Source organism: Zalophus californianus, chromosome 2, assembly GCF_009762305.2.
Source record: "Zalophus californianus isolate mZalCal1 chromosome 2, mZalCal1.pri.v2, whole genome shotgun sequence".
Taxonomy (NCBI): domain Eukaryota; kingdom Metazoa; phylum Chordata; class Mammalia; order Carnivora; family Otariidae; genus Zalophus; species Zalophus californianus.
The window spans coordinates 24,472,786-24,497,507 of NC_045596.1; the positions used below are offsets into that span (position 1 = coordinate 24,472,786).

General features: G+C 33.1%; 1 non-coding gene across 1 annotated transcript; it reads left to right on the top strand.

The window, feature by feature from the left end:
• Window positions 1–24,252: 24,252 nt before the first annotated feature.
• On the top strand, window positions 24,253–24,415 carry LOC113926132. The gene has a single exon (XR_003521206.1). It is a non-coding gene; the product is annotated as a U1 spliceosomal RNA (small nuclear RNA).
• The last annotated feature ends 307 nt before the right edge of the window (window positions 24,416–24,722 follow it).

The following is a 24,722-nucleotide window of genomic DNA, read 5'->3' on the forward strand; positions in this document are numbered from 1 at the left end:
TCTAAAAATATAACAATATTTCTTTAGCATCATCCAATATCTAGCAAGTGTTGTATTTATGTGGACTCTTTACCAAGTCTCTTTTGAAAATAATTCACAAAGCTATCCCTAGATGACATCAAGTCTCCAGAAAAATAATGCAGATGCTTCATAAGAACATATTTACTCTATTATTGAGGATGATAAATTCAACTTTCTATGAAAATTTCTACTATCATCTGGTCAGTTACATTCCAAATTCATATGTTTCCCATTCAAAATGAAAAATAAAACATCAAAATTGCTTGAGTTTTGTTTTGTTTTGTTTGCTATATCATCCAAGCTCCACTAGACTCTATAAATATTGATATGACTTGGCATGTTTGCAAACTTATACATTGAGCAATGCTTTTTATGCTTATCATGTACTACTCGCTCTATGCATTCCTTCAGTTGCCAAACATTCCATTTGACCAATGAGTCAAAGTGTACTGAAACTGATGAACTGTAAGTATATTCAATATATTTCTGGTAAAATCTGAGTCAGCATGAAGAGTCTACTGGAGTGCAAGAATTAACATGACATAATGCTGAGTACAGTCTCTTTCAAGTTAAAGATCTGAATAACAAAATTGAATCCATGGAACTATATTGATTTTCTAGAATAAAAAACTAGACAACCCCGTTTTAGTCTTGGACTAGTACATAATACAAAGATTGCTTAATTAAAAAAGAGTAGACTTAATTTAAATTGTTGTGAACTGTAATTTTCTGAAGTCTTTTTGCATAAAACTCATAATGGGGGAGGGTGAGTGTGTGTATTATATGTGTGTGTGTATAATTCTTATTAATTAGATAAAATGCAACAAAATGTCAGATATCATTCTTCTACATAATTTTAGCAAAACTCTGCAACAGTGAACACATGTTATCTTGTTTTTAAATTCTATGTTCTGCTCACATTGAGTTATGAATAATCTATTCTTGTTAATTGCTTTTTCAAAAACTCCAGTTATGATTTTACTTCATATGTTCAATATATTTTTCCCTTTTGTATTTCTATAAATATTCTTCTACTGGCTACTTATTAATCATTTAATAGTCTTTAATCTCACCAATTTATTATTTTATTCTGGGAGAGTAACTTCCAAAGTCATTTTGAGCTAGCTGTAAAAAACAGCTTTAAGGTCATGATTAAAGGTGGAAAAATCAAACTATTTAAAATAATTTTTGAACAAAATCAGTTCCATTTTCAAAACATAACATTCATAAAAATCTGGCTTCTATTGTTTGAATTAAGGAAAAGTCATTTTCATTAAAATAGTTTTGTTCTAATATTAACTAACAGGAATTTACATAGAGACTTGAATTAAGAAAAAAATAGTTTGCTCTAAATCCTGTAAAAAAAGAGAATTAACTAGAATTTATTATAAAATAACTGTGTTTGAAATATATTTATTGGCATATGCAACAATCAAAAGTCATTTTTTAATGTCATGTTTCAAAAAATATATTTATACAAGTATACTGGTTAGGTATTGAAATCTAAAATATATTTATATGAAGACCTTAGAAGAAAAAAACAAAAACAAAAACAAAAAAAACTAACCCATATTTGAAATTAAATCTTTCAGGTAATTAGATTTTTAAACAGTAGCATAAATGAGCTAGTTAGCCCAAAATTAATGATAAAAAGGATGAGATATTATTTGAGAAACTAAATTATGCTGTTGGTTCAAATAATACTTTTGAAAAATCCACCAACATCAAGAAAGTGTCCTCTAAAGAGTGAAAAAAATGCAAATTGCTTACTACCACACAGTGTCTCGCATGTTCTTTTGCTTTTTCATTTTATTGTCATTATTTTGATGCTGGGAATTGTTTATTTCAAAGAATCATATCAAATAACAAATGGATCATAACATTAATCATGAGCACATCTAAGATTCCTTTTTTGGTTATGCATTGTATCTACATGTATTGGCCGTATAAATGTAATCCTATTGTACAGTGAATGTTACTGCAACAAATCCACAATGAAAACAAATCCACCTTTCTAAAGTTTAGTCCCTTCTTTAAAATATGATAAAAATAATAAATTTGTATCTGTTTTCTAAGTCACTACCTAATTAAATGGCCTCATAATTTATCCAAATAGAAACCCTTTCAAGAGAGAAAGGACATTATTAAGCATTATCCTGGAAGAAGAGGTGTAAGCTGGGACTGTTCCAGGTAAAAGAGTGCCTAATGAATATTACCTTAGCTACAACAGGCTGTTTGGGAACTTAGGTCTTGTCATTTCAGGGACTTAGTGTAACCATAGAACAGTGCTGGAGTGGTCTCATGAATTAATAAGTCAAACTTAGTACCGGGAAATAATTTAAAACATATTTTTTAAAAAGATTTTATTTTTTTATTTATTTGAGAGAGAGAGAAAGAGTTTTAGAGAGAGAGCACAAGCAGGGGGAAGAAGAGTGTCAAGTGGACTCTACACTGAGCACAGGGCCTGATGTGGGGCTCAATCTCATTTCCCTGAGATCATGACCTGAGAAGAAATCAAGAATCTGGTGCTTAACTGACTGAGCCACCCAGGCACCCCTGTACTAGGAAATATTTAGACTCAGTACAACCGGACACTCTGTGTACAAATATTTATAACAGCTTGCTGTTTACTGCATCTTGATGACCAAAATATTTCCATCAAGTCATGAACTTTTTTAATTCTTTTAGATGCTTGAGCATTCCAACAGGTGGTATAGTAAGTACTTAAATAGAATGGGAGTGGCTGGGGATATAGGTGTTTTCTCCATTCATATACTGGGAAGCAGCATCTGAACCCTGAGACTCAAGGTTTCCTGTGCCCCAGTCAAGCAAAAGTACTCATTGTCTCCTTTAGAACAAGAGAGCTGATTCTCATCTTGCTGTTGATTGTTCATTTCTTTAGAATGGAAGCTCTTCTGGGATCTTCACTACTAAACCTGAGTTAATAAGAAACTCTAACCCCAAGAACATTTGGTTAATATTAATGAGAGAAATTTTTAAGTCAAACAACTTCAAATTATTCACCCTGCTCCATTTGATGATCATAGTTGGATAGAAAGGCACCACAGAACTAAATATTGCCTACAAGGAAGGGACACAGTCAGTGTTGTTTGTTTTATAGTACAATTATATGTTTTTATCATACATATTTAATTTGTCTATAGGTTTCTGAGAAACATAGTGTTGTTGAAGGGCTATGTTGAAAGAAACACATCAAAGATATTCAGTAATTTTAAAATGCATTTATTGATTGGATACTTAATAATTATGCCCAAAGTTCACTGTCATTGTGACATTTCACTTGTCATGAATCAAAGAGTTCATGTGCCCCTAGATGCAGAGGTCAAAAGAATAACAGTGCCATGTTAGCAGAGTTTTGATACTTAAATATCCCATTTGCCAACTTAAGTCCTATCTGAAATGATGAAAAACATTCAAATAGGTTCTCTGGTGCTGTTAAAAGTGGCTCATTTGCCAGTGTCTATTAACCTCAATTTTACTTTGGGATTATAAGCTACTCTTAGCAACTATGTGCCCAAAATTTGCTGCTCTCTCTCTCTCTTTTTTTTTTTTTTCCTGAGGATCTGCCTAAGGAGTCAGCATCAACTTCAAGTATCTGCTTATCTCTAAAGTTTTGTTGTACAGACAAGAGAAATATCACATTTCATGGCAGCACTTTCATTTTCTGATTTTGGAAAGGTGATCCATATGTTCAAACTCTGTGCCTTACTACTGGGTATTTACCCCAAAGATACAAATGTAGTGATCCAAAGGGGCACGTGCACCCCAATGTTTATAGCAACAATGTCCACAATAGCCAAACTATGGAAAGAGCCTAGATGTCCATCAACAGATGAATGGATAAAGAAAATGTGGTATATATGTACAATGGAACATTATGTAGCCATCAAAAAGTGAAATCTTGTCATTTGCAACAACGTGGATGGAACTAGAGGGTATTGTGCTAAGTGAGATAAGTCAATCAGAGAAAGACAATTATTATATGATCTCACTGATATGTGGAATTTGAGAAACAAGACAGAAGATCATAGAGGAAGGGAGAGAAAAATGAAACAAGACAAAACCAGAGAGGGAGACAAACCATAAGAGACTCTTAATCTCAGGAAACAAACTGAGGGTTGCTGGAGGGAGAGAGGTGGAAGGGATGGGGTGGCTGGGTGATGGACATTGGGGAGGGTATGTGCTATGGTGGGCAGTGTGAATTGTGTAAGACTGGTGAATCACAGACCGGTACTCCTGAAACAAATAATACATTATATGTTAAAAAAAAAAACCCTCTGTGCCTTTCTGGAAAGTTACTAGTGGCTCCTTTCATCAAATATATTGCTGCAAAACTATCCTATAAAAAAGCTAGGTACAATTTACTGCTTAAGAACCATATCAAAACTACAAAGATCTACCTTCCAATAAGGAAAATGTCTTAAATTTTTGTTGAACAATATTAAACAACATGAGTCATGAATATAAATTTCCACAATTATTTGTTGCAAATAGAAATGAATGATTGAATGTTAGCTTATATAATTTACAATAGCACATTGGGAGAATATTTAAATGGGAAATATTTTATTGTAAAATGTTTTATTAGGAGATTTTTATACATTCTTTTATACATTTAAAATTTTATACATAAAATACATGTATAAAATTAAAAAAATTATACATTTTTATACATTGCTACTGATACATTCTATGTATTTTTGAAACAGTGTAACAAGGTATTTTAAGAAAATATTAAGTATTTATCAAGATTAAGAACTTATATGTAGACTCAGTATAAGTGTATGAATGTGCATATATATTTGAAGTTCTCTGAAGGAGAATTGATTGGTGAAAGAGATAGAGAGTAACATTAGTCATGCTGCTAAAATAAGCATTTATTACTCTGAGATGTGTTTTTGTACTCCTTTGACTTCAAATAAAATAAAAGTCTGTGTTGCAGTAAAGGAAAAGTGGACCGAAGTGAATAAACTCCGTTTTATTGAGAAAGTGGTATAGTAGTAGCAAAGAAGACACGAAGGGACAAAGCCTCGTGTTGGAAGATAGTGAATTAACTCCATCTTAGCAACTACATGCTTTTTCACCTAAGGCAAGTTATGTAAGTTCTATAAACTCATTTACCTCCTTTGTGAAATGAGGACATGCTGGATGTTCTCCATTTGCCTGTACAGATCTACTCTCCACCCCTCTCCACCTTGCTCTGTGCCTCCGGAGGTTGATATTTATGGAATGAACCAACCAAGAATCTTGGCCTTGTGACTTTCAGTTGATTTCAGTGAATAGTAGGCACCAGTAGGAGGGTAATAATGGAAGTTTGATGTTTATGCCCTTGGTTCTGTCTATGCCAGGCTCAAGACTGACAATGCTGATTTTTTCTTGGGATGCTCCCTCCTACAGTTATAGGTCCTGCTGAGTGCTTATAACCATTCCTTTCACTAATACCTTCAGGCCTAGTAGTGACAATGATCTGGGTTTCTTTACCATCTCTTATGGTTTTTTTTTCAAGTTTTATTTAAATTCCAGTTAGTTAACATACAGTGTAATATTAGTTTCAGGTGTGGAATTTAGTGATTCATCACTTACAGAAGACACCCAGTGCTCATCACAAGTGCCCTCCTTTATACCCATCACCTATTTAACCATCCCCCAGGCACCTCCTTTGGGTTTTTCTTAAATCTAGCCCCACCTACACAGGTGATACCTTTAGTAAATGTTCAGTTTTTCCCTTTGAAACTTTAGTTATCTGCTGGACCCATATTCATGTGGAGGATAAATTAAAGAAATACAGCAATGATAGTTGTTGTGTGGACTTATTGTTATAAGTATAAAATAAGTATTGTTGTATGTGTAAAAACTGGTAAAATATATAAGATGTCAAATAAACATTAGTTGAAATAATATAGGTCATAACACCTCTGAGCCTGGATTTGAAATGCATGCCTGGCTATTCTGTTGAAGCAAAATCAGCAGAGCCTTCCTGAAGCAAAAGAGCTCATCTGCTTTCAGCATTTTAGGCTCCTGCTTCTGCAAGCCTCCACAGTTTTCTTAAGACATAGAGCTACCCTGACCTCTTGTTATTAAGGCAAGAGGTACATTCCGTCCACTCCTATATTTTAGAATGGTACTGCTTCCTAACACTCAGGTTTTAAAGTTATCCTGTCTAAAATTTGCAAGTATGTGGACTTTCTAAGATGTCTGTCAGGAAAGTGACAATTGCAATGTTGTTAGAAAAAGAGGGATCGACATTGCTGACAAGATGACAGTGCCTCAGTTGCTGGATAATAAAGGTGGCAAGAACCTGAAAATGGTTATGAATTCTTGACATTTTCCTACAGGGCAAAGGGATCTCATATCACACGTTGTGAAGGTGATAGTCAATTCAAAGAAATGATGCTTACAGGTGTTCTATTCATTTCAGAGACTTGATTAGGAAAAAGTAGCAAGTGTGACATAGTAAGTTTAAATGTTAGAATAAGAAAGAACACCCCCTCCATCAGTCTGTCTATACTGCGGTACAGTGTTACAGTGGAAAGATCATCAAAGTGCCATTCCAGAAACATATATTTCAGCCATGTCTCAATTCAAATACAGTGAATGTCCTGAGGCTCAGTGGTGGTTAATTTTATGTCAACTTGACTGGTCTAAGAGATGCCCACATAGCTGGTAAAACATTATTTCTGGACGTGCCCACAGGAGTGTTTCTTAAAGAGATCAGCTTTCACATCCACGGACTAAGTAAAGAAGATCACCTTCACCAATGTAGGTCAGCATCACCCAATCTGCTGAGGGCTTGTAGAAGAATAAAGAGACAGAGGAAGGGCAAAATTCTTCTCTTTGCTTGAGCTAAGACGATCATCTTCCTCTGCACTGAGACATCTATTTTTCTGGTTCTAGGGTCTTCAAACTCACAGCAGGACTTATGTCATCAGCTCCTCTGCAATTCTCAACTTTTCAGACTTGGACTTACACCACATGTACTCAGGCCTTTGGATTTGGACTAAATTACACCACTGGCTTTCCTGGTTCTCCAAGTTGCATTTGGAATTCTTGGAACTTCTCAGCCTCTATAATTATGTGATCTAATTCCTATCATAAATCTCCTCTTAGATATATCATTTTGGTCTGTTTCACTGGAGAACCCCGACTAATACAGGCACATTTGTTAAGTGCTATAGGTCTCATTTAGTAAAGCATTAAGATGAGAGTGAAATAATAGTAAAACAATAAGATGAGAGTGAAGATGAGAGTGAAATAGGTCTTATCCACATCATGCATGAGATTGATGGGAGAATTAATCAGATATGTACCTTTTCCAATCATCCTGTCTCCCTGTAGACAAATTGCTTAACCTTTCTAAGATTCAGTTTATTTATCTACAAAATGAGAAGTGTGTACTGGAGTCAAGTTTTCCAAACAGGTCCTTAAAAAGTTATAATGAGCATAATTTAAATGTAAAATAGATTTCCTTTTGTCTGAAATGATATCATCTCAAAGTAAAAATGTATAAAATTACAATTAGTGAAATAAAAATTTATATTCAATAAAATTCAACAATTAATTCCAGTAGAAACCTATAGTAAAACAACATTTTTCTTAGTTAAGCATGCATTACCATGGGTTACTACTGCTATTGTTTTATTTTATTGAATACACACATACACACACAGTTTTTAACCATCGGCCAATACCATAATTAATGGTGAAACAGATATTAAGGTTATTCCATTTGAAATTTGAACATGGCTAGAATTGCTGTTTTGATATTGTCTGTTACCTATATTGTTCTAGATGTTTTAGCCAATATAATAAATATGCAACCTAAATGTGGTAACTTTATTATTGAGGGGTCACTAATTCCAATATTTTTTAATGTTTTATTCTAAATATAAAATAACAAAAACTATAGGAACAATACATAACAAGCCAAAAAATAAAGCACAAATATAATTAGAAATAATGTAACAGTTTCAACATCATGGGCAATTACAAAATATGTAATAATATAATATAATATAATATATAAAACATAATTAATAATACAGATATTGTTTTTATACCAGAAGTATCAGTATAAGAAGACCAAACATTTTATGGCCTAGAATGAGTTCTTAATGTTAAAACAGAATTTCAATTAAATACTAAGCTAAAAAAATCAATCACGAAAGAATGAAGACAAAATACAGGATAATATTTCTTCAATTTTAGAAGACAGTTCTGAACAAAATTAAGAGCAACTATAAATTTGAAAAGTGATAGATTTGGCTACATAGAATTTTGAAACACCAGAAACTAATGGTAAACCATGAAAATGTGATTATAATATTTATTGCCAACACATGACCATATTCTGCACCATAAAAAAAGTTATTCTACCTATTCATATTTTCATTCAACAAATATCTAGAAAAGGCAAACCCCCAACTGAAGCAAGAGAAACATTCACATATATACACATGTAAATAGCCAATAAATAGGGGTGCTTGGATGGCTCAAGCATCTGACATGATTTCAGCTCAGGTCATGCTCTTAGGGTTGTACAATTTGAGACCCACATCGAGCCATGCATGGAGCCCCAGGTCAAGCCCTGCAGTGGGCATGGAGCCTGCTTAAGATTTTCTCTGTCCCTCTGCCCCTCCCCCCTCCCTCTCTAAAATAACTAACTAAATAAATAGCCAATAAATAAAATATAAATATGAAGCTCAGTGATAATCAAAGTATTTGAAAAAAACCCAGAATATACTTATTTAAACAATAGAAAATACTAAAAAATATAAGCTTTAATTGTATACTGTTAAGATATTATTAAATAATATATGCCAAAAAAATTTAGAACTGCAAAACAGGTGTTTTTTTTTTACCATTTTGTGAAACATATTTAGGACTTAACCATGATGGAATTTTTCAGTTAATTTGAGAGAAATTAACATTCTAAAATATAATACTTTAAAATCGAGAAAGTCGATCACTCTCCATTTAATATTACTTCTATTAACTATTTAAATTGGGTAGTCTGAACTATACTTCTCTGAGTTCATGACCTTGGAACTGAGACATGTATGACCAAACAGAAACAGTCTTGAAAACATATAATGGAATAGTATTTCAGGAGATCTACACAGACTGTAAAAAAGCTAGAAAGATTAAATATGATAAATATTGAATTCAGTAAGATCGCTCTTACCACAGTATGGAAAGCACTTTGAAATAGCTGAACTACAAATGGGTTCAGAATATTTTCATGCTCTTCCTATTTCCAAAATGTTCAATCTTTAAAAAAAATACATGTATAACTAAGAACAATTCACAATAGTTAAACATATGGCCATTCTACCAGGATGATTTTTACCCTTTTTTCAAAATCATTTAAACCAGGAAGTCACTTTATTATTTTGTGCTCTTTGGAGTATACTTCTTAATTTACTAAATATTTCTCTAAATTTTAAGTATTTTAGGCTGTTTTAGTTGCAAACATAACATTTCCAGATAACTTATATTTAAAAAATGAAACAATAAAAATAGATAACATTGAAGCTTCCTCTAAGCGCTGTTTTATGGTTTGAGAAAGACTGATCTCCATTGATTCTTACAATAAATCAAATAAGTAGATATATTTTTAAACTTCATTGTATAGATAGGTTAAATAGTCCATGTTTAAAAAGCTACAGTGTGGTGGGTTATAATTCAAATCCACATATTCTGGCTCTAAAACACCCTTTCAAACCACTAGTATATACAGCTATTTAGATTTAATATTTTAATTATTAATGATGAAGGCAATAACAGTACATGTGAACGCACACACACAAACACACACAGCTTTTCTATTCCTCAAATGTGTATTTTTCTCTTCTCTCCTAAGAACTACTTTTACATAAGTATTGAAACAATATGATAACTGATACCCAAAATCATTTAATCTAATAAATATATGATATAAATTTAAGTAATAAAACATTGTTGAACTTGCCCTCCACAGGAAGTATAATATTGCAGTTTCTCTCATCTGCTAGTGGCCTCCCACTATAATACAGATAACCAATAAACAGAATTGTTATTCATCAGTGAATTGCCTACTTTTGCATTTTAAAATAGATATATGATATACATATATGTTCCTTAAATATATTGCCTCATATTGCTAGACAATAAATTTGAACTTGATTAAAATATAGAATCATTCTCTAGTTATCATGTTTCTGACATTCATTCATGCTCTTTCATGGTTCTTTCATTTTCACTTCTGTGTAATATTCCATTCAAAATGGGATTAGCAAGGTTTTTCTGTAAATAGATAATCCATATGTTTGGCTTTATAGGGCATATGGTCTCTCTCACAACTACCCAACTCTGCTGTCATACAGAAAAGCAGCCATACACAATACACAACCCAGTACATGTGGCTGTGTTTCAATCAAACATTATTTACTAAAATAGCTTTGGCTCATGGTCCATAGCTTGCCAATTCCTTCATTACATAAATACAGCCAAATTTAGTTATAGGCCCTCCTGTCTATAAACACTTTTGTTATTTCTAGTTAACTAATTACAAATGATTCTTGCTATGAACATTTTAGCATAATTTTTTCTGGCACATATGCATATGCTTAGAAATGGAATTCCTAAATTTTAGTTATGCATATTTTTAAAGATAAAGCTGTATTCTCTCCTATAGTGATTTTTAGCAATTTCTCATCTTTGTATAAAAGTCTCTGTTGAACCGCATCCTTGCTAAAATTTGATATTGTCAGATCTCTTAATTTCTGCGTATCTAGTAGTGAATATCAAATTGTTCCATATTTTGGTGTGAATCTGCATTTCCATGATATTAAAAAATAGTTTATGTTTTCATTTTTTTTTTGTAGAGACATGTATGATTTTGTTTCTTCCAAACACCCTATATATGAGGGTTTTTTTTAACCTGTTTTTATACTTGATTTTTGTATTTTTTCTCTCTCTCTTTTTTTAAGATTTTATTTATTTATTTATTTATTTGACAGAGAGAGCAATAACCAGAGCAGTAACACAAGCAGGGAGAGTGGGAGAGGGAGAAGCAGGCTTCCCGTGTAGCAGGGAACCAGATGTGGGGCTCGATCCCAGGACCTGGGACAATGACCTGCACTGAAGGCAGACGCTTAATGACTGAGCCACCCAGGCGCCAATGTATTTTTTTTCTTGAGTAAACATATTCTTGAATGTGATTCCTTTTACAGTTATGTTTCCAAAATCTTGTTTCAGGTTGCTACTTGTCTTTTTATTTTCTTTATAATTTATTTCAATAAGCAGCATTTGGTGTTTTAGTTCATTCAGGTCATCTTTTATTTTTGGATATTATGTGAGAATACAGTCATAAGTCTGGAAGAGTCCATATCAAAATGATAAAAGTGGTCATTTTTTACACTTAGGTATATTTTCCAAATGTTCTTGAGTAAAACTTGGTGCTTCATCTATAATAAAAAAAAATAAATCAATGTATTTTTCTTTAACAAATTATACAATCAACTTGGCTCAATTTAATATTTTACCTTTTAAAATTACATTCTTCACAATCGATTTGGTTCTGGAAGTTTCAAATGTTTTGCTAATGGGAAAATATACATTATATTCCTCAAATATCCTAATGGATATTATTATTAGGGGTAGAATTTATCATTTCAGAAGCTGAGGACATTTAGCATCCTGGGGCATTATTTAGGAGGATGAATCCATTTTTATTTAAAAAAATAAGAGTTTATTTACATATATTGTTAACCACTTTCTAGGAGTCAGGTAATATTCCATCTAAACTACATCTCTAAGTTATATTTCACATTGGCTTTATTAACACACAAATGCAATACATTATCAAGTGTCTTCACAATATTTTTATGTTCTCATCACTATACCATTGATGTTCAATCAATAAAAAAAGAAAACATGAAGGTTCCAAATGTTGAATTTGTCTCAATACTCTGTGATCAACTTTGCTATCTTACAAGTGCCAGACATCTAAGTTGGTCATGTCTCTAGGTCTTTGATATGCCTTTGATAAACATAAACATTATTAACTTAGACAAATTTTATGAAACAAATATAGAAACTATACTTTAAAATATTATTTTTGTGCTGTGAATTGTGCAAGACTGTTGAATCACAGATGTGTGCCTCTGAAACAAATAATGCAATATATGTTAAGAAAATAAAAAGAAGATAGCAGGAGGGGAAGAATGAAGGGGGGGAAATCAGAGAGGGAGACAAAACATGAGAGACGATGGATTCTGAGGGTCTAGAGGGGAGGGTGTGGGGGGATGGGTTAGCCTGGTGATGAGTATTAAAGAGGGCACGTTCTGCATGGAGCACTGGGTGTTATATGCAAACAATGAGTCATGGAACACTACATCAAAAACTAATGATGTAATGTATGGTGATTAACATAACAATAAAAAATTTAAAAAATACTTTTTGTCGAGTACTATTAAATTAGGATATAAATGAACAATAATTTTAGTAAGTGGTAGGCAAGTAATTTGATACTAATATGATAGTAATTCAACTTGGAATCAATCATTTGGTCATTTCACATTTTGTATCCTTAAAAATAACCATACAAATTTGAATATGAAACAAAAACACTAGATTACTGAAATGAATTTAGTTATCATATAAGAATATTTAAAACTGTGTTTCTTCTCTCATCCATTATAATGTTTACAACCTTGTGTTGTCTGAACTCTTTACTATAGATTCCAGTTAAATTTCCTGATGTTTCATTGACTATTTTCCTCTTTAATATATTAATTCACTGAAAAAGAAATATTCCTAATTAGAAAAATAATAAAAGTACAATGACAGCAGTTATGACTGAGCTATGAAAATATTTTTTTCTAATGAATTCAACAAGTAATTATTGTTTCTTACACTCAAAACAAGAGAAGAATAACATCACAACTATAGCTTTTCAAAGTATATTCAATGTATATAATTCAGTATGAAAGGAAAGTACAGTGTATTAATTCTATGTTTGATTTATTTTTAAGTATTTTTTATTTCCTTTTAAAAATATCCTGCAAAAAGAAAAGAAAAAGAATTAAAGAAGAAGGAAAAAAAGAAAGAAAGAGAGAGAGAGAGAGAAAAGAAAGAAAAAGAAAAAGAAAGAAGAAAAAGAAAGAAAGAAAGAAAGAAAGAAAAAAAGAAAGAAAGAAAGAAAGAAAGAAAGAAAGAAAAAGAAAGAAAGAAAGAAAGAAAGAAAGAAAGAAAGAAAGAAAGAAAGAAAGAAAGAAAGAAAGAAAGAAAGAAGGAAAACAAGCTGAGGAGCTGGATTTCTGCTCACATCAACAAAATTTGACATAAAGATTATCATATATTGTCACCAAATTAAGTCATCTAAAATTTGTGGAAATTATTTTAATTGATGATTGATAGGGACTCCTTCAGTTCAGGCCCAAGGGGAACCAAGCTAAGACACAGGAAAAGATAGCTCAATCAGTGTAGAATTAGATGAGAAGGTGCCCCCTTCCCATGTCTGATTATGCCTGAGTTGAGTGTGAGACAAGAATGGTGAGGCATAGGTTGGGGGGTGAGTAGGTCATGAACTAAGAGGACTCTAATACTATGTGGCACGTTGTGTCTGCCCGAAATTCATATTGTGAAGTCTTAACCACATGCCTTATAAAGCCAAACATATGCATTATCTATTTATAGAAAAACCTTGCTAATCTCATTTCGATTAGAATATTACACAGAAGTGAAAATGAAAGAACCATGAAAAAGCATGAGTGAATGTCAGAAACATGATAACTAGAGAATGATACTATATTTTAATAAATTCCTAATCTCTAGTGTCTCAGAATATGACTGTATTTGGAGACAGGGCTTTTAAGAGCTAATTAAGGTGGGTGGGCCCTAGTCCAATATGCCTGATGTTCTTAGAAGAAGAGGAGAATAAACACACAACACAGAGGAAAATCTAGACTACAAAGTCAAGAAGGTAGCAGATGCAAGCCAAGGAGAAACCAAATACGCTGACACCTTGATCTCCAACTTCCCAGGCTCCAGAATTGTGAGAAAACAAATATCTATGGTTTGAGCTTTCCAGTCTGTAGCATTTTATTATGGAGGTCCTAGAAAACAAATGTATCTAGTAACAGAGATTGGACTTTACCCTATGAGCAATGGAAACCATGGTAGTAGAATAAGGAAGTGACCCAATTAATGAAGAAATCAATTTTTAAGACTATTGATGTTTCATATTTTGAACTTTGTTCTTAAATCCTCTGAGCACAGACTTCACTACATTTATGATATCTCACTATATTTTTGAACAGATTTGCTTCCTATGTGTATATAAAATATGCGTATATATATATATATATATATATATTTCTTTTTTTTCTACAGATGAAACCCTATGAACCTCCCTGACATTATGTGGTTCTACTGTCTTAGGAGCTACCCAGAGTAGTGTTACTGTATTTTGTACATGAAAACTCTTCCAGTATTTAAAGAGAGCTGCCCAATATTCATTGAAATATTTTCTTTACTATACTTGCCATATAAAAGTAACCTATCAGAGAAAGACATGTACCATATGACCTCATTGATATGAGGAATTCTTAATCTCAGGAAACAAACTGAGGGTTGCTGGAGTGGTAGGGGATGAGAGGGATGGGGTGGCTGGGTGATAGATTGGGGAGGGTATGTGCTATGGTGAGCGCTATGAATTGTGTAAGACTGTTGAATCACAGACCTGTACTTCTGAAACAAATAATGCAATATATGTTAAGGAAAAAAAAAAGAAGAAGAAGATAGCAGGAGGGGAAGAATGAAGGGGGGAAATAGGAGGGGGAGACGAACCATGAGAGACAATGGACTCTGAAAAACAAACTCTGGGTTCTAGAGGGGAGGGGGTGGGGGGATGGGTTAGCCTGGTGATGGGTATTAGAGAGGGCGCGTTCTGCGTGGAGCACTGGGTGTTGTGCACAGGCGGTGAGTCATGGGACACTACATCACAAACTAATGAAGTAATATATGGCGATTAACATAACAATAAAAAATTAAAGAAAAAAAGTAACCTATTACCATGTGATTTTCCAACTATTCGCCATTCTTGTGAGCCTCCCTGGGACTAAAATTATTTTCAGCACACATCTTAAAATGCAGCACTGTGTATAAACATAATACTTCACATGACAAAAGGTAAATAATCTTTTAAGTTTTGAAGTGCATTATGCTGATCACATTACCTACTTTCATTTCATGAGTTGTCTTTTTTTACTTCTAACAATTTTTCTTATGAAGAAATTGAGAGAGAAAAGTAATTGTCAAATAGCAAAAATGTTGTGGAGCCAAAATCCAAGCTATGTCTATCTGATTCTAAACTCAATCTTTTTTTTAAATGTTTTTTTAAAGATTTTACCTATTTCTTTGTCAGGGAGAGAGAGAGAGAGAGAGCACACAACTAGGGAGAAGCAGGCTCCCCACTGAGCAAGGAGCCCGATGTGGGACTTGATCCCAGGACATCGGGATCATGACCTGAGCTGAAGGCAGACGCTTAACTGACTGAGCCACCCAGGTGTCCCTCTAAGCTCTATCTTAACAGGTACATCCTATGGTTTCTAAACATTATTAGATCTTCAGTTCAGTACAAACTTGTGGGTCAAATGGAAAAAAGTGATGTTCTATAATTTTCTTTGTCCTCTAAATTATTTTCCTATTGACACAACCTTGCTTTAACTATGCTTTGAAACCATTTGGTCTTATGAACACTATTGTCTTTAATCTATAATTATCCCTCATTTCATCATAAATGATATCCTTTTTCTGAGTTCAGAATTTTCCTTTTTTTTGCTTACTCAATTTGGCCTGTATTTCAAATGTAAATATAAGTTTATAAAAATCTTGATTCTCCAATTCAAATTACTTTATATCCTTTTCAACTTTGTGTACTGCAATTTTTATAACAGTGCTTCCTTTTAATTGAAAACTTTTATGGTCAAATGTATAGTCAAATGTATACTCTGGGTTGTCCATGCACTTGTGAATTTTTCCAACTGTATATTATTGATGATACCATGTTTATGTGTTTATGGTATCTTACTTAATGTGTTTTCCAAATATCTTGTTAATAACAAATTTTATGGGGGCACCTGAGTGGCTTAGTTGGTTGGGCATGCAACTCTTCGTTTGGCTTAGGTTATGATCTCGTAGGTCATGGAATTGAGCCCTGCATCAGGCTCTGGTCTCAGCAGGGAGTCTGCTTGAAGATTCTCTCCCTTTGAGCCTCTCCCCACCCCCAAATAAAGAATCTCTAAAAACAAACAAATAAAAAATTATGTACATAATACTCATACAATGTAACATTGTAACACTAAATAAAAAGAAGTTAGTGATACTTTTAAAGGAAAGTGGAGAGACCACTAGATAGTACGTTTTAAGTTTTTTGTTTTGAAGGAGGCAGTAGGCAATGGTGACAAGAAATAAGATCTAGATATATTTTATGTCATATCTTTTCATTCTAGTTGCTTGATTATGTTACTAAATGATAGTAAATGATGATTATAATAATAATGAATTATTTTATATAATTCTCATACCCATTATGAATATTAAATAGAAATGGCCATTCCAAGCATCATGAACATTTAGTCCTTAACCCATCTACCCAAAGTTGTTATTACAAAAACTTTCTTTATTTTCCCACTGTTCTTTTAGCTCCTTGGTGCTTCTAGTCTCTCTGGGTGTTTTTATTTACTGCCAAGTTTTCAAAAACAATCTATATGCTTATAACTCCCAAATCAATAGCAACAGCAGGTACCTACAAGCACTTCAAATACATTTGTAATGTGGCAGTTTCTCTTTTCACCACTCCTATCCCAACATAAAATCAGTGACTCCAATAATCATTAAATTATTCAAGCTAGAAAACCAAGACTCTTAATAGACTCCTTCCTCTTCTTCACCCTAAAATACAATTTAATCTCTCTGCACTAAATATATTAACTCCTAAAATATTTTTTCGATGATTCCCCCTTTTCTCAGGTCTTTATCATATCTACTTTGGCAATCACAACAGAAATACAAGCAGCCTGTCTGTCTCCAGGTACTATTTCAGTCTTCTTCACAGACTTTTTCAGAGTCATCTTTCTGAAATATAAGTGTGATTATGCTCTACAGTATTTTAAAACCTGCCAATGGTTTCCCATCAACCACAGGGCTATGTCAAACTGTCAACATGGCATACAGTTTCCTTGATACTCTAGTCTCAGTTTTAACTTACACATGGCTGCTCATATGTTAAAAATACCAGACTATATAAGTTTCAAAAGAAATATCTTCTTCAAGAATATGAAGTTTTAGGGCACCTGGGTGGCTCAGATGGTTAAGTGTCTGCCTTCGGCTCAAGTCATGATCCCAGGGTCCTGGGATCGAGTCCTGCATTGGGCTCCCTGCTCAGTGGGGAGCCTGCTTCTCCCTCTGCTTCTCTCTCTCTCTCTCTTTCATGAATAAATAAATAAAATCTTTAAAAAAAAGAATATGAAGTTTTATACTTCAAAAATACCTTGAAATGTGTCATTCTGGGAATAATCTATTCTTTCCTGGACTTTTGAAGTTTACTTAATAGTAAATATCTTTGAAACATTTTATTTATCACAAAGTATTCATAACTTAGGCTATCGAGAGATCTTACCTGATTCTTTAATCCCTAAATTATAACTAGATTTATTTTTCTCACCATTCTCGGACTTAAACATTTTCTCTCCTCATTTCTATGGTGCTTGATGTTCTTACTCTGATTCATACTTTTTCTTGCCATCATGTTTTTGATAAGATTGATCTTTCTCTGTGTAATGACCCTCATTCCCACCAGCATTTCAACCTGGACTTAGCCCATCCAATCATCTGATATGGGCTCATCATTGAGAACTCCATGCTGATATTTTTATCATGAAGCAAATTTTTCTTAACAAAAGTGTTTTCCTCCATGCTTACATAGCACTCTGCCATGCAAACAATAAACTATGTATGTTGCTATTACAGCCTGCAATATTGTAATACAATTATATAATTAGGCATAAGCCTTCTACATTAGATGATAAATACCTTGAAGACAGCATTTATTTTTCTTACCTTAGAATCAACTAGTGCTTTCCAACTAGTCAATGCTCAAAAATTATTTGAATATTTAATTAACCTGCATTGTACTTATAAATGGCATATGTTACAGCCTCAACTTTAAATGTTTATATATTTTCTCTTTATAGTCCCAAGAAATGTCAAAGAAAGATTTCGAAGAAAAATAGAAAAAAATAGAAAACTCATTGATTTGTAAAATTTATGGTATATTTTCTTACTCTTTTAGAAGCCCTGATATTTGTCTATCTGCAAGCTATTGATGCATTAACTAATTTTTGAAAGTGCATTTTAGTTGCTTGGATTCTGTCAACCTAATACAAGATTTAGAATTGGAGTAAAGGATAAGTTACAGGAAAGCCACATGTTGGACAACATATTCAAATGGTGCCTATAGTAATCAGTCCAAATGCACAAAGTGATTGTTAGTCTCTTAGTTACAAATGTTCACATGCAGAATTTTCATTGTAGTTTAAGTATAGATGATATAAAGGCCCCTCTTCACTAGCTTTGAAATAAGATCATAGTCACTTTTAATTCATTTTAAATGTAATATTAATTCATTTTTTATTGTTTTTTTAAATTTATTTATTTGTCAGACAGAGAGCAAAAGCAGGGGGAGCGGCAGGCAGAGGGAGAAGCATGTTCCCCACTGAGTAAGGAGCCCGATGTGGGACTCGATCCCGGGACCCTGGGATCATGACCTGAGCCAAAGGCAGACACTTAACCAACTGAGGCACTCAGGGGTCCCATCTTTTCAAAATGTAATATTTACATAGTCTTATTGTCAGGGATTCTGGTATATTTCTCAGTATATTCTTTCAAATTGCCAAAGAATTTCAGCAGCTTTCCAATGTATTCATGTATTCAACAAGTATTTGTTTAGTGCCTACTGTGTTAGGTAATGTGCAGGGTTTTGGGGAATGCATTAGGGAGTAATATAAACTTCTGCCCAAATGACATCTGGCCAACAGGCACATGAAAAGATGTTCAACTTCAACATCACCAATCATTAGGGAAATACAAATCAAAACCACAATGAGATATTACTTCCCATCTGTTAAAATGACTATCATTCAGAAGATGAGAATCAATAGCTATTGATGAGGATGTGGTGAAAAGGAAACCCTTATATACTCTTGGTGAAAATGTGAATTGGTCCAACCACTATGGAAAACAATATGGAAATTTTGTCAAAAGATTTTTTAAAAATAGATTTATCATATGATCCAGTAATTCCATTTCTGGGTTTATACCCAAAGGAAATGAAAACAGGATTTTGAAAAGGTATATACACTCCCACTTTTTTTTTTTCATTTTTCACAATAGTTAAGATAGAGAAACAACCTTAATGCCCATTAATAGATAAATAGAATATTATTCTGCCATGAGACAGGATGATATCCTGCTTTTTGTGACAATATGCTAAGTGAGATAAGTCAGACAGAGAAAGAAATATACTGTATGATATCACTTATATATGCAACTAAAAAAGTCAAATTACAAAAACCATGTTGTAGGGGTGCCCGGATGGCTCTGGTGGTTAAGCATCTGCCTTCAGCTCAGGTCAGGATCTCGGGGTCCTGGGATCAAGCCCCGCATCAGACTCCCTGCTCAGCAGAGAGTCCGCTTCTCCCTCTCCCTCTGCTTGTGCTCTCTCTGTCTCTCTCTCTCTCTCAAAATGAATAAATAAAATCTTAAAAAAAAAAACAAAAACAAAAACCAGGTTGTAAAATGGTGGTTGTTAGGGAATGAGGTTGGGGGGATAAGACTGATGTTGTTTAAGGGTACAAACTTGCAATGAGTAGTAAATAAGCCGTATAGATTTAATGCACAATATAATGAATATAAAAAACATTGTACTATAATTATGTAATGTGATAAATATCACTTATGGCAATCATATTACAACATTTTAATGTTTCAAAGTAACACATACAAGTTAAATTTAGACAGTGTTATATGTCAAATTTATTTAATTTAAAATAGAATTGACATAATAAATATGTAAATTAAATATAATATGTTAGAAGGTATTAGGTGGTATGTGAAAAAAAAATAAAAGTACAACAGGGTTAGGGGGATTGGAAATGTGTGCATGTGAGAAGTTGCTGAAGAAAGTAGTACACTGCAGGATTAAATAAAGTGATGAGTGGAAGCTGAAGAGAAGATGATGTCTCATCCCAAACTTGAGGAAGATGACATACTTAGCAAGAAGCTATCTGGTATAGATCAGTCCAGAGATTAGAAAGACCTTGGACAAGTGCCTAAGATAGGAATATACCTGACCTTTTGGGTCAGTATCTCTGAGCATAATGAGCAAGAGAGAGTGCTGAGTATTGTAGTCAGAGAAGTCAGCCAGGTCATGTTAGGTAAAGATGCATATGCCTTTGTAAGGCATTTGATTATTACTCTGAGTTAAATAGAGAACCATGGAAAGTTTTTGAACAGCCATGTTATTTAATCTACCTTAACTTTTGAAAGGTCAATGGCTGTTCCTTGAGGTCAGACTGTACTTATATTCAGAGATAATTCAGACAAGAGATGTTGATGATCTTCGACCAGAGTTGGAACAGTGAGGGTGGTTACAAGTGGCCTGATTCTAGACATACTCTGAGGACGGACAATGGGATTTTCTGATAGATTAGTTGGTGAGCTTGAAAGAAAAAGATTCAAAATTGACTCCTGGGAATTTAACATAAGCAAAATCTAAAGAACTGGAAGGATGAGTTTGGCAACAACTGAGATCAGGAAGGCAGTAAGTAAAATATGTGTAGAAGGAAGGTCAAGAATTCAATTTAAGATATATTGAGTGAGATATTTATTAGACATTCTTTAGATAGTTTGAGATATGAATTGAAAGTTTGGAGAATGCCTGGGCCAGAGTTCACTGAAGGGCATTGCAACTCCCTAACAAAAGATAGAGAATACGATTTGGAGCAGTCTATTAGTGCTATCACTTTCATCATTGCTACAGCATCCCTGGTGAATGCTGGTCTTACAAATCTAAGCACATTATATAAATCTCCTATGCTGTCTTCTGCAAATATAGGTTTCTTCAGGAGGATCAGCCTTTCTCTAAACACAAAAGGTGATGCCAGAAAGCAGATGCTTAGGAGACTTATATTTCCATAACTAAGAACTGTCACTCAACTGATTTTTGTCAAAAAGAAAGAAAATTTTCTCCAAGGAGATTTGGGGCTTCTCTCTCTGGAAATAATAAATAGCAGTATAATATCAGACAATCTTTCCATGGCTGGCACTTATAACCAATATCAACCATGTAAGGGTAAGCCACATACCCTTCACATATATATTACCATATAAATATAGACATGGGTGTGGTGTGATAGATGTGTATATTTATATATAAGTATATATGTATATGCACAGACATTTTTTAATTTGTATGTACACAAATCTTCCTATTTTTTTTAAAGATTTTATTTATTTATTTATCTGAGAGAGAGTGTGTTAGAGAGAGCACGAGCAGCTGGGAGGGGCAGAGGGACAGGGAAAAGCAGACTTCCCACTGAGCAGGAAGCCTGACACAGGATTCCATCCCAGGACCCTGGGATCATGACCTGAGCCGAAGGCAGAACTTAAACCTACTGAGCCAGGTATCCCCAAATTTTCATATTCAATAGTTGAAACACAAGTATTAGGATATGCTGCTGAAATCAGCTAGTGTGAGTACTCCAACTATTGTCTTATTTTCTAGGTAGTTTTTGCAATTCTAGATTATTTCCTCATTTACCTACAATTTTGCAACTGTTTATGATTTTATGACTACAATGTTACTACATTAAAGAAAAATGAGAAGCAGTGATCATATTATTTAAATAGTCAGAAAATAAGCTAAATGTGACTATGTAGCCTGGGATGTTCAGATGTTCAGAAGGCATATGTGATAAATAATTGCCTTCTGCTTAAATATTCCCATGTATTCTAGAAAATCATATTGAAGTATGAAATAGTTTTCAGTTTTTTAATATAAAGGTACTACTGTTTCAAAGCACATTTTCTTTAGAATTATTTGACTTTATGATGCATCTCAGATATCTACGCTTAGATGAAACAACTTGATTGCAATTAGGCAAAGATTTATTATTTCATTTTTGTTATAAATTTAGAATTATTTGCATTCCCAGTAAAAACTAAAAACATGTTCACGGTAACTGTATAGAATTACATAAAAATATAACTATCCATCTCTAGTCAAGAAAGCCAATAGGTTAGCAAAAGTTTATCAAACAGGTCATTAAACAATGTAAAAAGTAAAGAATTACTGGCTGTTACTGGCCTTTCAATATAGGAAGTTATTTTTTACAGACATTTTTTGAGGTAAAATTACATAGAGAGAACTGTACAGATACAATTCAAAGATTTTTGACAAATGTGTACACCTGTCTAACCAACATGCCCACCAAGACATAGTACATTTCCATCCACCCAAAATGTTCACTTGTGCTTGGCCCACACTGTTTAATCATTTTTTAAATTTATATCACCAGACATTAGTTTTGCTTATTTTGAGGTCATATGAAAGAAATGACACCATATGTACTGTTCTGTGGGTGGATTCTCCAATTAACGTAATTGAGAATAGTTTTTGAGAATCTATATTGCCATATGATGAATCAGGGATTTATTTTTTATTGTTAATTAGTGTTCACTGTATAAATATACTACAGTTTGTTTATCACTTGTCCTAAAGATGGGCATTTGAGTTATTTCTGGCTTTTGGCAGTTTCAGTGGAGTTGCTATGAATATACATAAGCAGTCTGTTTTGGACTTAAATTATGATATCTGTTCAGGAAATACCTAGGAGTGGAGTCGCTGGGCCATAGAGTATATGTTTAACTTTGTAAGAAAATTCCAAAGAGTTTTCCAGAGTTTTGTATGAATTCACATTCTTCCCAGAATTATATGAACATCCCATTTGTTCTACATCTTTCCTAATACTTGATTATTTCACTCTTTAAAATTGTCTTACATATTTAATATTTAATCTTGAAAATTCTAGAGGGTATAGAGTGGTATCTCATTATAGTTTTAATTTTTATTTCCCTGATGAATAAAGATATTGACTACCATTTATTTTCTTACTTGACATTCATGTCTCCCTTGATAAACTCTGTGCCCAAGTTTATGTTTTGCTCATTTTTTAGAGTTAAACTTCTTAACTTTTTATTTTTTAACTCTAAGATTTCCTTGTATTTTTCTCAATAGAAAGCACCACACATGTATCACAAATACTTTCTTTCATATGTAACTTTCTTTTCATTTTCTTACGGTGATTTTTTAATGAGCAGAAGTTTTCCATTTTGAAGAAGTCTGATTTTGTTTTAAGATTAGTTCCTTTTGCATCCTCTGTAGATCATCTTTTCTTATCATAAGGCAGATTAACTATTCTGTTATCCTTTTATTCCTAGATGTTTTATAGATTAATTTTTTCTCTCTAGGTCTATGAAATATCTCGAATTGATTTTCATGTATGTTTCTACACAAGAGTGGGATTTTTCCCCCATATAATTACCTATTTGTTCCAATATAACTTGTTGAAAAATCTTTTATTTTTCTCATTCCATTTCCTTAGTACTTACATACATGTGTGAATTTATTTCTGGACACTCTATTCTCTTTCAGTGAACTATTTGTCTGTCATTATGACAATGACACATTATCTTGAATACTGTAATTTTATAGTAAATTGTGAAACCAGCTAGTGTGAGGACTCTAACTATTGTCTTTATTTTTAGGTAATTTTAGCAAATTCTAGATTATTGCCTCATTTCCCTACAATTTTGTAATCAGCTTGGCAATTTCTACAAAAACAACTATTGAGAGTTTAAATGGGGTTGTGTGTGTGTGTGTGTGTGTGTGTGTGTGTGTGTGTCTATATGTCTATGTATGTATATGCATATATGTATATATAGCTTTATTTAACTATAACCGTGTACAAATATTTATATATAAATCTCTATATATAAAAGATATGCCTTGACATAACTAGGTCTTTAATATATTTATATGAAATATATATCTTTCTTAAATATATTTGGGGATAATAGAATATTATCAGAAAATTTATAAAAAGAAAGGAACTCACTGTCAGGGGAGATACCATGATCATGAAGGTGGTTTTCCTGGGGTGAGGCTTATCCATCGCATTCCAGATGTGCTGACCCCTGCAATTTCCCCAAATGTGGGAAACTTGACTGTGTAATTTGTGGTAGTGGGGGACTGCGTTTGCACTCTCACCTGATCATTAAGTGGTTGAAAGACAAAAGAAATGGATGAACGAATGAATGAATGAATAAAAGGAAAGACGTTGCTCTTGTCGGGGATGGTAGAAATTTTGTTCAGAAAGCGAGCCTTTTAAATTCCCTTTATTTGTATATCAGAAAACTAAAGCAAAATAAATTATTTTGTTATTTTCTTTTTTCAGCTTCTCACAATAACTTGAAGGTATAGCATGGAGGTACTTTTCCAGGGTCACAGATGTGGCTAATGGAATATTTTCTGAACCCCTTCTGGTGTCCTTTCAATCAGTTACACATGTGACCTCAGG